This window comes from Pseudorca crassidens, chromosome 2 (genome assembly GCF_039906515.1).
Source record: "Pseudorca crassidens isolate mPseCra1 chromosome 2, mPseCra1.hap1, whole genome shotgun sequence".
Classification (NCBI taxonomy): Eukaryota; Metazoa; Chordata; class Mammalia; order Artiodactyla; family Delphinidae; genus Pseudorca; species Pseudorca crassidens.
The window spans coordinates 135,361,026-135,372,933 of NC_090297.1; positions in this window are offsets into that span (position 1 = coordinate 135,361,026).

Below are 11,908 nucleotides of genomic sequence, written 5' to 3' on the forward strand. Positions count from 1 at the left end.
AAAGGTTCAAATGGATAGAATAACTAGGGCTATGATTAGTGATAGCAATTTATACCCAAATATTTTGCCTGAACAATGATTCCTTGTTTTATTTTCCAGTTAATAAAGATGACCGGGGACTGAAGCAATTCTTATATTACCTGCCTGCCACATGTCAGTGTTCAGCTCTGTATGGACACATAACAAGAGGAGGTGGGCTCGGAAAGGTCCAGGATTGCCTGCCCATAAGGCAGCCCTATTGGGAAAAATCTAGGTTCAGAGAGCAATCAATGCCTTTAAGGCAGATGTAGGCTGGCTGTCGTGCCAGGTCTTCTAGTCTTCCACAGAGACCAGATGGGAGAGAATTTTACTCAGAGGAACTGTTTACGCTGATTGGTGCCACCCTGGTTTTGTGCCTTTCTGCCAGCTTAGTTCTGGGATTATAAACCTGGGATTCTAATTTAAGTCTGATCTTGGACCACCTCAACTCTAATTTGGTTTCATGGAATTAGATGCTAGTGTCTAGCTCCAGCTTTCCCTAGCACCAAACTGGGCCTGCCCCTAACTTCATCTTCAGTGTCCCAATAGTCAGGTCCCCTGTGAACCTCTGACCCTGACGCACTTCAAGCTCAGAGGCATCCCTATGCTTAGGCCCATCTCCCATGGGGCTTCTGTCTGGAGTCTTCAGCAGTAACTTCAGAATCTGAGCACCTTAAGTGTAGAAAGCAGTCTTTAATAACACATGGACTTCTAAGTTTTGCAGTAAGGCTTGTGGTCCCATTTCAGGGGTAAGAAACCAAAATTATTTTGGTTGGTGAATAATAATCCCACTTACTCACAGGGAGCATTGAGAAAGCTTCCCCATGCTAAGTAATTCTAGCCAGCCTTCTGCCACCACCACCAGGGATGAATCACCCAGGTTACCGCCAGAGCTGTGGCATTTTGGGCCATGCACATATGACTTGAGACACAGGATGGGGATGGGGGAAAGAGCCCTGTCCAGGACAAAGGTTTAAAGCACACTATTCCCTTCCTGAGACCTCCTGAGAATATTCTGTGGTGGCAAAAACATTCCCTTTACATTACTTTATAGCTGGGAGTAGAGAAGAATATTCAGCCAGTCTTCAGAGAGTTTCGCATCCACCTATGCTGTCTCACCAGACACACTCACAGGCTCTGTGACCCATTTAGATAATCTTCCCCCAACCAAAAAAGGCAGCACTTTCTTCCTATTTCACAAGCACCCTAAAATCCCCCAATGCAGGTGTCTTTTAAAAATGAGATAATTACATGCAAAGCACTTAGAACAATGGCTAGCACATAGTAAGCCTTGAATACATGCTAGCTATAATCACTATTTTGTTTCTGGTTTGCAGATGAATCCAGTGCCATTTGCCTCCTTAGATGCCAATATCTTAAAGCACCCCCCTCCACTCCTACCACACATACACCACCAGGTCTCATCTCAATGAAAAAACAAAACAAAACAAACAACAATAACAACAAAAACAAAATCCCTAAGCATTATAATCAGATAAGTCAACGTATGCTATTTAGATTGCTTTTTTAAAATAAATTTTTAAAAAGATGCTCAGGGATGGGAAATTAGCTTTAAAGGCTTCAATGATAACCAAATGTAATATGGGACCTTGTTTGGGTCCTGATTCAAGCAAAACAACTATAAACAGACACTTTAGAGACAATAGGGGAAACTTAATTACAGACTGGGTATTCGTGACACCAAAGTACTGTTGGTAATTTTGGTAAGTGTGATAATGGCATTGTGGTTTTTTTTTTTTAAGTCAATATTTTGAGAGATTCAGAGGTGAAATATTATGATGTTTGGATTTGCTTTAAAGTACTTCAGCAAATAAAAGGAATAAATAAGTAACAAAAAAGGAGGGATAGATCAAGTAAATATGGCAAAAACTTGATAACGATTGAATATGGGTGATGGGGATATAGCAGTTTATTATATTATTTTCTCTATTTTACTGAATTGGTCCTCATGTCAAAAAAAAAAGTCGCAGACCAATAGTCTTTAGGGCTAAGTTTTCGACAGTGGAAATAAGGTTGGGAGGCTATGACCAACTGGTTAAACAGCTGATAGTAATGGGTGCAATGAGGGATGGTTGAAACCTGGCCCAGAGGGGAAAGTATGGGGGTCAGGGGTGGTGAGAGGTTTGGGTGAGTTTAGATCCTGGATCCCTGGAGTCTGGAGGAGAGAAGCACAGTATAACCGAGACCAGTTCCATGGCAAGGATTGGGGAAAGAGGAAAGAACTTTAACAGAGTGACCACAGTAAACCACCTCTGCTGGTGGGGTGGCAGCCAGGGCATTTTGCGCCCAGCCAGCCTCTTTCCAACACAGCTAGACTAGGCTTGTGCGTGGCTATTCTTTCCTCTGGGAACAGAGAAAACTTGTAGGGAGTAAAAAACAGGAATTACTGCTTTCCTTAGAGCCCACATGCCCTAAAATGATATTATTCGCTTAACAGTGCTTTTAGGAATAGGCATGGTGTGATTCTGGGAGGCTTGGGAAGGGCTGTCTCTGCTCTTTACCTAACATTCTATTTAAAAAGGGTAAGGTATTTCATTTCATCTTCAGAGTTAATTTTACAGAGTTACCATGCTTAAGTTATGGCTGCAACTCACTCACCCTAATATGAAAGAACCAAGATCACATTCTCCCCTCCCTTGCTGGTGAAAACTAGCAGACCACAGATGGCCCTGAGCACCGAGAGGATGACGATAAACTTAAATTGCCTGCTTTCCAACGTTGCTGAGTGCTGTTCACCTAAATCTACTGGGCAAACAGAAATGGATGGGGAGTGTGCAGCCTTGCCCACTCCTAGAAAACACTCTGATGGAAACAAAAGGAGACGTGAGAGAGGACATATATTTCATCAGTGACTCAAGCATCAGCGTTGCCTCTTCTCTCTTGGGCCCTGATCAGAAAAAAATGTCAGATGCTGAACATATCCATGGCAACCAAGAACACTCCTAGGGTGCCACCTTGGCCCAATCACTGCCCTTTTCCAAGTCTCAGTTCTTGAATTTCTGAAATGGATGGAGAGAGAGAGAGCGAGAGCAAGCCAGTGAGCGAGCAAGAGAATATCATCCTTCTATATTTGCCTCTTCCGACTCTGGGGTTTTATAAGAATTAATAAAGTGGTGACTACACCTGGCACCCTGGAAAAAGACACATTTATGTGTACTGGGAATGATGCCATTTTCTTTACCTATTTTTGTCAGATGTCTTTTCCATTGATCACCTGATTTTGAGAAGTATGAAGGAATTTAGTTTTCATTATATTGTTTTCTGACTCAACTATATTGTTAAAGAGAAACTAGTCTGTGTTCCTACCAGCAGTTTGATAGAGTAATGTTCCAAGTGAGTGGTAGTAAAATTATGTTAATCTTTTACATGGAGCAAGGGGAAATATATCATCTCTTTGTCAATTTTCCACTTTCGCACAAAGTGGAAATCTTTTTAAAACACTGGACTTGTGTAGGCAGTGAGAGAGCATTGAAAGAATAGGTGTTCACCCAGAAATGGCCGTTCCCCTTTTGGGTTTTTGTTTGTTTGTTTGTTTTAATTTATTTTTGCTGCTTTGCTTTGGGTCTTCGTTGCTGCACGCGGGCTTTCTCTACTTGCGGCGAGCAGGGGCTACTCTTCGTTGCACTGCTCGGGTTTCTCACTGCGGTGGCTTCTCTTGTTGTGGGGCACGGGCTCTAGGTGCACGGGCTTCAGTAGTTGTGGCTCTCAGGTTCTTGAGCACAGGCTCAGTAGTTGTGGTGCACGGGCTTAGCTGCTCCGCAGCATGTGGGATCTTCCTAGACCAGAGCTCGAACCCATGTCCCCTGCATTGGCAGGCGGATTCTTAACCACTGCACCACCAGGGAAGTCCAGGCAGGTGGATCCTTAACCACTGTGCCACCAGGGAAGTCCTTCCCCTTTTGTTTCGATAACATACTCCTTCATTTCTTTGGGGACTTGGAGCTCCCCACCGCTTCAGGTCCTGGTGAGGCTGTCAATCATGGTGCCCCATCCCTCTCCTAGCTCCACTGGTGAATATGCTGACCCAAGTTGACCCATCCAGGTATACCATCATTCTAACCATTGCCATGAATTCAGAGGTAGGCAAATGGCCCAAGCAGGCCAGTCAGGGCTGTCAAAAGCTGGCAATGCACAATCCAACAGAGCTTGTCTATTCTGCAGTGGTGTCCTTGCTGGTTTGGATCCACGGTGCAATGGACCCCTGGCTCTGAGGTAAGTTCTTACCCTCTGTGCAAGGCCAGGGCGGCTACCTCCTGAGGGCCTTCCTGCCTGGGCCATATGCTAACCAGAGCATAGTCAAGGTTCCAGGGCAATGGAAGCTCCTGTAGTTTGTCAAAGCCAGGCCTCAGATAATAGTTTTGGACCTGCTGAGGTAAGGATGAACCAATCTACCTGAGGACAAGGTGCCCAAAAGGGAAATTCACCAGGACAAAAAGAGGTCTGGGGGCTGTGATCTGGGCTCTGTGCCAAGATCTAAATATCCTTAAGGGAAAGTAGCATCTTGATAGGCTTTGGCGGATCACAAAAAGACCCATTTTACCCCTTTCCCCAGGGTAACAGATGCCTGCGCACAACTATACCTGGCTAACGAGGCAGGGACAATGCAAGGACCGCACAGAGAGAAAAAAGGTGCCTCAAGGTGATCTGAGGTTACCTTTAGATAGGGTAGGCTGCCGTAACTTATTTTTTTTTCTTTTGATATCACATTCTAATTTTATTTTACTTTATTTTAAAATTAAGTTTGATGGGCTTATAGTTGAGTTAAAATGTGTTAGTTTCAGGTGTACAGTAAAGTGAATCAGTTGTACATATATCCACTCTTTTTTAGATTCTTTTTACTGTAACTTTCAAGTCACTTCCTCAAGCCCCATTTTATTAACCTCTACCATTTACACCTGAACACTATGGAGAAGACTAGTTTCTCCTGAGACATCTTGGAATCCAGAGGTGGAGGCAGGCCATGCTTTGGAACAACATGTACTTGGCGTGAGAAATACTCTAGGTCTTTCTATAGGGCAGACCAAGAGATACAGGGATCCCACATGGACTAAGAATTTAGTGCCTTTCAGATTGACTTAGTGCTGGTGGGGGCCGCCACTGGGGTAGAATGTTGTTTTGTTTCCACTGGACGATGTGGTCTACTTCACTGGTGTAAGGCCACTTTGACATTTTACCAGTTATATGCGGAACCTTGGGTTGAAATTACCTGGCACCATATTTCTACTTCATTCTTGAAAGTGATCTTTAGAAATTGGCACCAAAGACAGCTGTCTGTCTGGCCTGACCCTCAATCCAGTTCTGTGATTGTGATTCATTCTTTGCACCCTCTGTGCTTCCCTGACCTTCTTTAAAGAGGTCATGGTATTGCCCACCAAAGGGCAGTGGAATGTACCAGTAACGGAACTGTGCAGATAAAGGCTAATCTGCGGTTGTCACTGTAACCTGCAAGTGTTTGGGGCCTGCTTTGCCACTGACTTGTCTCCTGAGGCCTTACATCAATAGGCCCTGCCAGTGGTTATATTGCCTTACTTAGACTTTTCTGGATTTTTAATCTTATAATGCTAGTGAAAACTTTATCCAATTTATGACATCCTACTTATAAAAATGTTGGCAGGCACGGCCCTTTCTTATCCTCTTGGCTGGTGATAAAATAGTCTGTGATGTTAGTTGGGACTCATTTTGACTCAAGGGTTTCTTAGCCAGAGGTAAATTGTTTCTTTATGTCTATCCTGGTGGCTATCTGAATTTTATAAGTTTAAATGTTCTTCTGTCAAAGAAAATAGCCCAGATACAAAGTGTGACCTCTGGGTCTAGGGAGACAGAGAATGGTGTCCAAGTTGGATTACTTAGTAGAAAAATAAAATCATATTCTCTTACTTGCGTTTTGCTTTAAGCCATCTTTTGGACACATAATACCAACATCATTTCAGAGGTCAGTGGTAGTCATTTGAATTCCCTAAATGGAATAACACAGAACAATCAGCTAGTAAATACTATTTTAAGGGATTCTAACATGAGAAGGCAACAAAAATTCAGTTTTAGGCTCTGCCTTCTGAAACACAGCAAGACAAAACAGATTAGGATAAACAAATAAAGCCATATTATTTAAGATATGCAGATAGAAACGGCCAGGAATTAGCACCAGGCATAGGTAACATCATTCTGTGTATAGGATGACCAATTTTCTTGGCTTACCTGGGACTGGACCAGTTTTAGCATGGAAAGTCCCACATCCCAGGAAACCCCTCCATCCCAGGCAAACATTTGGTCACCCTAAATTGGGCCAAGTCACAGACCACAAGCTATGGCCAAAGTAAATAGACAGGCCAGCTATTTTTATGGTAGATGCATATTATTTGTCTCAATATCTTTGTGTCTTAGTAAAAGAAGGGTTAAAATCCTCAACCTGCCACTCAGAATTGTTATGAGAAATTGCCTCAATTCATCGCTAAGCAATTTGTGAATGCTATAAAATTATAAATAATAGCTTGGCAGTGATTTTCATGCAGCAAGTAGACCTTACCTGGCTGATGCCAAGGTCTTGCTGTGTAACTATTAGAGCTTTCCCTATGGAGAAAATCTAGCCCATTGTGAGTAATTTTACATTTTTTTCGTTCGTGCTAATGCTAGGCCATCTCTCAGGACAATACAGGGCAACCTTCGCTCCGATTTTGTTTAACCCAGCTGGTTGCAGCCAAATTATGGGCTTCTTTTTGGGTGGAGCATATTTTTGCGGGCTGTGGGAGACTTGTAATTCTTTTTTTTTTTTTTTAATGCAAAACCATTTATAGCTTTGGGTGATGTAAAATCCACAGGGTGCCTACAACAGTGTCACGTAACCAAAGGCTTCCCACATGATCCCTCTGGGGGGACACAGTGGAGCCAGGGCCTCACCCAAGTCTCCATCCACCCACTCGCCACATCTCCTGTGCCCATCCACCCCCCACAACAACACACACACCCCACCCCAGGCAGGGCGGCAGCCTGCAGAGCCTTCAACTTCTATCTCTGCTTGTGTTTCAGAGGTTTCAATTATCAGCCAGGTTTTCTTTTCATTGAGAGAGCTATTGTTTGATGCTGTGCATTCATCCATCCATAAGCACCTCAAATCGGTCTGACTTGCTAGCTTCAGAACCATGGCAACAGCATAGTTTTGTGCAAGAGTCTTAGATGAAAAGGCAAAACCCCGTTTTTAGGCCCAGTTCTGGCTCAGATATCACGGGCCAATTGCCCAACCTCATAGGACTTCTGTTTCCTTATCTGTTAAATGATAGAGTTGGATTAAATTAGTTGTAAAGCCCTTTTAGCCTCTAAAATTCTATAATTCAATACAAGAGTGCTAACTGGTGGAGAATATAAGAAAGAGAGGGAAGAGATAAAGAGGTATATACAGGGATAGTCTATTCAATAGGAAGCTAGGGCCCTGAAGAGGAGAGGGTAAGATCTCGCCAGGGCAAGATCCTCAATCAAAGGGCTAACCAACGACCATTAGAACAGAAATAGCTGCTATTCCATCCAAAGGAGTTTGCTGGGCTCTGGCATAATTTGACTTCTCTCCAACCATTACCCTAAACTTTTGGTAAAAGTGCTACCCAACCGCCTTCCACCAGGGGTGATGTGGAGGAAAGATTACAGTGAAGTCAGAAAAGATAATGTATATATATGGAATCTTAAAAAAAAAAAAATGGTTTTGAAGAACCTAGGGGCAAGACAGGAAAAAGACGCAGACCTAGAGAATGGATTTGAGGACAAGGGGAGGGGGAAGGGTAAGCTGGGATGAAGTGAGAGAGTGGCATGGACATATATACACTACCAAATGTAAAACTGATAGCTAGTGGGAAGCAGCCACATAGCACAGGGAGATCAGCTTGGTGCTTTGTGACCACCTAGAGGGGTGGGATAGGGAGGGTGGGAGGGAGACGCAAGAGGGAGGGGATATGGAGATATATGTATACGTATAGCTGATACATTTTGTTATACAGCAGAAACTAACACAACATTGTAAAGCAATTATACTCCAATAAAGAGGTTAAAAAAAAGAGTTGGTTCTAAGGAAGCAACAGCAGAAACCCATTAAATTGAAACCATTTACAAATAGCTCATTTTCTCATCAAAACAACTGCACTTCTATAGATCTCAGTGGAAAACCCTGAATTTAGCAAACAGCTCTTCAAATGCAAGTTCTTGGGAATTACCACACTGGGCATAGCTGTATGGAGAGGAAACAAGGAAGCAGAAATTATCACTGTTGCTTGCGCTGGGCTTTACTCTGGGCTCTGTGGCTCTTCTTTATTTTAGAGATTGAAGAATTCTACTTTATGGGGATCTGATAACTCCTATGATTATAAAAGATCATATCTTATAAAAGATAGAATCAGGCTCCAGAGGAAGATCCTTTACCATCAGAATTCTTTAGTTCCTGATGTTATTGGTGGTCTCAATTATTGTCACTCCCTTTACTCTAATTAACTTCTAGGGTATAGTCCACAAAGGAAAATAACAATATATTGTCTATTCTAGATTCTTTCATCTACGGGTCCCCAGAATCCTAAGGAATATGCAGTGGTAATAAAGATCTGAGAACTTCTTTCATAATGTTAAAAGTTGTATTGACAGTTACAAATTTCCCCAAGTGTGCTGCATCCCCGAACCTTTGAATGCAGCTACCTTCACACTCACTGTACTTAGGCAGGTATATTAAATGATGACTATCCAGAAATTTACTCAGGTCCAATCTTTGTTTACTGTTTCTTCCCATTCCTGGCTACCTTTATAATCCTGGCCCTCTAATCCCTCCAGATACACGTAATTGATATCATGTATTTGGTCTCTATAATTTTTTAAACGTTTTATGATGGAACATTTTGTATACATATATAAATATAGATGTATAGATAGAAAGAGAGACAGACAGAGAGACAAAGAGAAAGACAGAAAGAGATAGAGACAGAGAGAGGAAATAGTATAATAAACCCCCAGGTACCTATCATTGAGCTTCCATATTATCAGTTGATGCCCAGCTATATTTAATGCCCAGAAGAGATGATTTTAAACACTCCCCTCCTTCATACAATGAAAAATTTTTTGGTAATACTTGTGAAATGAAACATATAATGGTCAGAATAGAATTGCAGACAGTGAAAATGTTCTTTTATTGAACTTCATATATAAAATCATTCCAGTTAAAAAGATAAAATAAAGGGCTTCCCTGGTGGCGCAGTGGTTGAGAGTCTGCCTGCCGATGCAGGGGACACGGGTTCGTGCCCCGGTCCGGGAAGATCCCACATGCCGTGGAGCGGCTGGGCCCGTGAGCCGTGGCCGCTGAGCCTGCGCGTCCGGAGCCTGTGCTCCGCAACGGGAGAGGCCACAACAGTGAGAGGCCCGCGTACCGCAAAAAAAAAAAAAAAAAAAAAAGATAAACTAAAATAAATAGTGCAGTACTAGAAGAGAAAAAGGCATAATATTTATTCAATAGTGGTTATATCAACCTACCAGTTTGAACTTTGATCCTTTGGTTACAGTCTGAGATAGTAATATATTATGTACATAATTATCCAACAATTAATAAGTGAATATTGATAAAACTGAAATGTTTACAAAAGATTGAATTTAGGCAACTAATAAATCATAACACAAATGCAATATTTTATTTTCTTGGTTCATTCTTTTTTGTTTGTTTGTTTAACATTACTTGGACTTTGTTTTATGCAAAACAACACCACAAAAACATAGACATACAAAAACTCTCCTCGCTAAGGTTATCACTACCTATAGTTCTGTGTGTAAACTTTTAGTCCTCTTTCAAAATATCATCATATATTTTACTTATTTTTTAATGAAAAGTATAATGTATACATAGAGAGCCATGAGTTTTTGCTTTCTTTTCTGCACAAATGATTTGTTACCTTGGATCATTCTTCAGTTTTAAAATAATTAACAAGATAAATCAACTATAACTTCAATAAAATAAAGTTTAAAAAATAAAATATACCCACATTAAATTTTTTAAGAATAATAATTAACAAGAAAGGAAAATAAATTTTAAACATATTATTAAAAATCAGTAAACCACTTCCTGTATGAACTGAAACTTCTACGTACCAACAATAACATACCTTGCAGCTCAGTTTCCCTATTTTTAATTTTAAGCGCAAACACTCAAAAAGTCACATGAAATTACTGTACGGGAGTAACTCAGGTTCTCTTTCTTTGACTTTTACAATCACTACACTATCCTAGTTCATTTCTTTTTCTTTTCTTTTTTTTAACTTTTTGCCTTGGCTTGCATGATGTTCCCTGACCAGGGATCAAACCTGTGCCCCTTGCAGTGGAAGTGCAGAGTCTTAACCCCCGGACCACCAGGGAAGTCCCCCTCGTTTGTTTCAAATCTACTTTTTCAAAGCAGGAACATGTAGTTCCACAGGGTTAAAGATGTGAACTTCAGCAGCAGTGAGCTCCGATGGTTCCAAACAGTACAGACTTTTATTAATGTTTTAAAATTCTCCACAGATAATGCACCCCTTTATTGTCTGCATCTGGACTGAACTGCTTCCACTGCTCTTGCCCTTGGCACACCACTGCTCCACAGGTTTTAACACAGTCTGGGCACTGTGTTATATAGTTGCCCTTGTCCATCTAGCAGTGGCTTGGCTCGTGGGGGGGACCATGTTCTTCCCATTACTCTCCTCTACCCAGACCTCAGTCTTATGGTTCCTTTGTGTCTATCATCCCTGACTTTGTCCGTATTAACTTCAGATTAGCCCAGAAAATTCAGCTTTTTAAAAAAATATATTTATTTATTTATATTTTTAGCTGCGTCAGGTCTTAATTGCACGCGATCTGCGTTGCGGTATGCGGTAACTTTTCTTGCAAGGCACTGTGGGATCTTAGTTCCCTGACCAGGGATTGAACCGCGTACACTGCATTGGAAGGCGGATTCTTAACCAGTGGACCACCAGGGAAGTCCCCAGAAAATTCAGCTTTAACAATTCTTCAGGGCACATGATATTTTGGCCTTTTAGAAAGGACCTCTTTTTAATAAAGCTGCCTATCTTTTTCCTTTCTGCTTTCAGATGGGCCAAATAAAATAGAGTTCTGTTTCTAATTTTTCAGCTTTATTAAGGTATAATTAATATATAGCACTGTACAAGTTTAAGGCTTGCAGCATAATGACTTGACATACATATATTGTGAAATGATTACCACAAAATGTTTAGCTAACTTCCATCACCTATATAGTTACCCCCAATTTTTTAAAATTTCTTGTGATGAGAACTTTTAGGATCTACTCTCTTAGTAACTTTCAAATATGCCATACAGCAGTGTTAACTATAGTCATCATGTTGTACATTACATCCCCAGTAATTATGTATCTTATTACTGGAAAGTTGTACATTTTGACTGCCTTCATTCAATTCCCCCTCTCGTCACTTCCTGCCTCTGGCAACCACAAATCTGATCTCTTTCTCTATGAGTTGGTTTTTTATTTGTTTGTTTGTTTAGATTCTACGTATAAGTGAGACTGTACAGTATTTGTCTTTCTCAGTCTGACTTGTTTCACTTAGCATAATACCCTCACGGTCCATCCATGTTGTCACAAATGGCAGGATTTCCTTCTTTTTATGGCTAAAATAGTATTCCTTTGTATAGATTAGAACGTTTGTTCTTTTAAGATATTATTGAAATCTTCAAGAAGCAGCCACCACATCCAAAGTCCCACCTGATGTCTTTTTACAAAGTGCTCTAGATCTCTAGCCTCAGCAGGCGTGTCAGTCTGAGTCCCATGAGACCATGGGAAACAATTCAACCAGTTGCTTTGCTACCTTCTGAAAGGGTTCCCCCTGGAGAAATAGGGGGCCCTAGAAAACTC